Consider the following 4,356-nt stretch of genomic DNA (forward strand, 5'->3'; position numbering starts at 1 on the left):
GATTAATTAATAGTTACCTTATGTTTAATGTCATTTGGTAATAAACAAAACGACAAAAGTCACATTGTTTATTCTTTAAAAAAAAACACCTAAAACTTACTGTTCTTAAACCATAAAAATCTTGGCAGTTAACATCAGCCAATGTTGCTCAATAATACTTAAATAACTAACCAGGCTTATCAGGCGCCTGGAAATTCTCAGGTGGCACCGATTACATATCCAGTGGACAAAGACGGACTATAATCATCAACTTCGACGAGGTTACAACACAGAAAAACTTTTTAAAAAAATTTAAAAAAAACAGGTTTGTCCACGAAACTACAAGGTAAAGTATCAGTTAACTGAACTATCACATATGATATGGTCGAATATGCACCATTACATTTTGTCAAGACATTGAACGAAAAATTTAAAACAATAATATAAATATAGCTGGATAAAGATAAAGTCGATAATCGTTTAATCGGCAGAAATCAGATCCATGACGGTGAACAAATCGGGAAAATTAGCACGCATGAAACCTATATCCAGTTTATAAAAAAGTAATACTTATTAAATAAACCACAGAAACTTCAGATAATTAAATAATACATTGAATCTGAAAGTGATGATTTTTTTTTTTCCAGAATAGAATATGAAAAGATATGAAACTAAAATGTTATGTACAGGGAAAAAAAGACAAGTCAAAATACGAAATTAAGTTACTAAATAGATAATCATAATAACTTTGAAAGTACATGAAATTTAAACTGATGGGAAATTTTGACCATTTTTATATTTTTAAATATAAACATAAATATTTCACGATTATGACTTCAAATAAAAAGATATCTGATAAATAAAAATATATGTCAAAATAGATAATAATATAAAACACAATAAAAATCAGACATTCATTAAATAGATTCAACAAATATACGAAAGTCCCAATTTATACTAGAAACAAAGGAGAATAAATTAATGAAACTTGTAATTAAAACATGAATAATTAAAATATACAATTTGGTGTCAACCTTCAAAAACAAATAAAAAATCGTCAAATGTCATCAATTGATTGAAATAAATTTTAAAATTCAACTATGTGGCTATGAAAAAGGATAATTGACATTTACGTAGCTTTCAGCATTTCAATCGGTGGCAATTACAACCATTTTGGATATGTAAATATTTAAAATTTCGTTGAATTACGCGGGTTTTTATTCATTAAAAAACCTTAAAATGTTTAAATTATTAAAATAAAGGAACTAATTGTTAGTCATGCTGGTACTTGGGGTAGTGAATAAATTAAATAATACAAACATTTCTTATTCATATTCAATATCCATTTGTTTTGTTACTATTGAACAAGATCAAAGAATAATGATACACGATCAGACAAAAACCTTAAATCGTGTGTGTAGAAAGCTTCGTTGAATAAATAAATATTATTCTATGACAGAAAAAAATCAACCTTCAAATTTTATTTGATACCTTATTTTTAACAACCATACAACAGCCAGTTAAGGCGTTATGTACTTATCCTGTTGACCAATATTTGACATCAAAAGTAATCACTTTAAAATTGTAATAAACTTTAAATAACCTGTTCATAAAATGTCCTCATCAAAATAAATACGTAATAACTCTATTTATTTTTAGCAAATTCTTTGTCGTGAAGGAATTAATCGATATATCCTTTTTTTCAGTAAAATAATTTCTTACAATACTTAGAACGATCAGCAATCAACCTACAAATAAAAAGGCGACTTATGTTTTATTGAGAAGCTTTTATAGTGGTAAAACATCTACTTTCTGAATGGCCATTGTAATTTTAAAACTGCTACTAATAAAATAAAAAAGAAACATCACTACATGGAAATATAAACATGGACCTCGCAACCCATCCCTAAGTGGTCTGTTGCAGTAATACAGTTAAAGTCAGATTGTTTTTCTTTTTCTTTCTTTTTTCTTCTTATTTTCATTTTGAACCATCGCCTTCCAAGCAGCTTATCTTATTTTGAACCATCGCCTACCAAGTAACTTATCTTATTTTCGGTTGAACATAAGTAGGCTGAGAGCATTTCATAGCTAATTGTGGATAAATTCATAGCATAAGAATAAACTATTTTTTTTTTAATTATATTTACATTTATAAACAAGGAAAGACTGGAAGAAATATTATTTTGTATCAAAAGAAATTCCGATTGATTGATTGTGGGAGTTTAACGCCCGAGCAGCAATATTTCAGCTATATTCAGGCGATGAACATGAAGTGGATGATAAAATAAATATGAAATGATTAAAAGGAATTCCGAGATGTCAAATTGTTTGTCCTGTTACAAGTATTGCAAGAAACTTATAAATCTGAGGATGTAGGTGGTCAGATATATGTAAACTCTCTAATAATATCGAAGCAATCCGTGATAATTTGCGGTATATCCATGGTTATACTTAATAATAAAAGATTGTTAGTTAAATAAAGTGAAATGATTTGTTAAAGTTTTTGCTGAAATTAATCTGAAAAAAAAAGCAATAACCATCTAAAATGCGGTTTCAAACGTTGTAAATATATCAAAACAAATTTAATAGTAAACCTTAAAATAATCATAGACAGATATAAATCAAGAAACCATGCATAAAATAAAATTGTTCTTTGTAGTTTTTCTTTCATTTTGTACGTGTTACTTGTTGATTTCCTTCCCCACAATATTTGAGCTGTGATTCGTTGTCAGGTCCTTGAATAGTATCCAAGAAATTCAAAGACAAGATTTAAAAGGCAATTACTAAAGTGTTTTAAGCACTTTTTATAATCTAAAAAAAATAAAAATGTGTTTGGCTGTAAACAAAATGAAGATTTCCACTCATTATAAAATTGTGTTTACCTGGGGAGAACATGCCATATTTTAATATCAGTAGGTAATATAAATGTGTTGAATATATGATATTGTTCTGCTGAATTTAATTCAGGCTTATCGTGGTGCTGTATTTGAATGTATGTTGGTATTTTTTTGTTAATACAGGTTTTTTTCAATCACATGCTATTTATGTACTCAGTAATTTTTAATATGTAGATAGTCTACCTGGCCGAGTGGTCTAGGGCGCTGGACTTGCAGGCGGTGTTGCCATATATGTCACAGTGGTACGAGTTCGAGTCCCGCGGAGGGAACGACCAAAAATTTGCATCGGAAATTTGACAGTTCTAACATCGTTGGGAAGTTTTCAGACCATTCTATATATATATATATATATTGTATTGTATACAAAGAACACTAACCCAAAATTTTCGATAAGTTTATACCACTGTTTCAATTCTTTCAAATTGCGCTAGACATCGTACAATTAGGCTTCTAGAACAGGGCTTTGCTGCTACAAGAGTGGAGTCATCACTACAGCACTTCAGAAGTTTTATGGTCATCATCATGAACTCCAGGTTCGTTACGGTGTATCCGTCTGCACCATGAAAACTGATTTGTTTAACGTGTCATAGTTTTCCTTTCCTCTTTCGTCTACCCTGGACTTGACTTTTTATGACCAAATCGGCGTGTGTTTCTAGATAAGCAGAGGTCGCTTGCCCTACCGGTGCACCTGGTCCATGCTCCCAGGTTTTAGTGGAGTCCGAGTCGCTCATTTGGTTTTGTTACTTTGTATGTATGATTTAAGTTACTTTATGTTCTTTGTTTTTGTCCCTGGATTACATTCTTTTGATTACCGCTATAACCTTGGTTCCCTTGATTACTCATTAACACATTGATGAAAGAGTAATCAAGGGAACCAAGACCAAAAGAATATTATCCAGGGACAAAGACCAGACATGGAAATCAGACACACAACGAAGAACCTGAAACGATAATACATACACAGTAACAAAATTAAATTAGCAACTCGGACTCCACTAAAAACTGGAGAATGGGTCAATATTTTACCAACTGAATATTGATAAAGCTTTCAATTTTAAGAAAGGAAGATTTTCCTTTATTTTCAAACACAGATAACATTTGATAATACAAATGTATATTGTAAAATAAACATTTGATTATTAAAAGAAAATCATTTTTATCTGTGTTTCAACTTGGAACCCTGAGAGTCTTGATAGGGATAGTTATCGACATCATTATCATTCATTTGTATGTACAATTCAGTGAAGGACTCGGTCAGAGGGCAACACATCAAATTAAAGAAATTGGAAAGTTGAGTGATTCCTTGAAAAAAAAATTTTTCTGTTGATAAAGTATCAAAATTCTTCCATTTGTCATATATACAAACACTTTCGGATTAAGTGGGATACAAAATACCCAATTCAGGATTTTTTATTGGTTTGAGAAGTGTGTTGTGTTCCTGATATTTTTTTTTTCGCCAATTTAAAGAAATTTATTCTTT

Source organism: Perna viridis, chromosome 7, assembly GCF_037379345.1.
Source record: "Perna viridis isolate PV_CMFRI_1.1 ecotype Kerala chromosome 7, ASM3737934v1, whole genome shotgun sequence".
Classification (NCBI taxonomy): domain Eukaryota; kingdom Metazoa; phylum Mollusca; class Bivalvia; order Mytilida; family Mytilidae; genus Perna; species Perna viridis.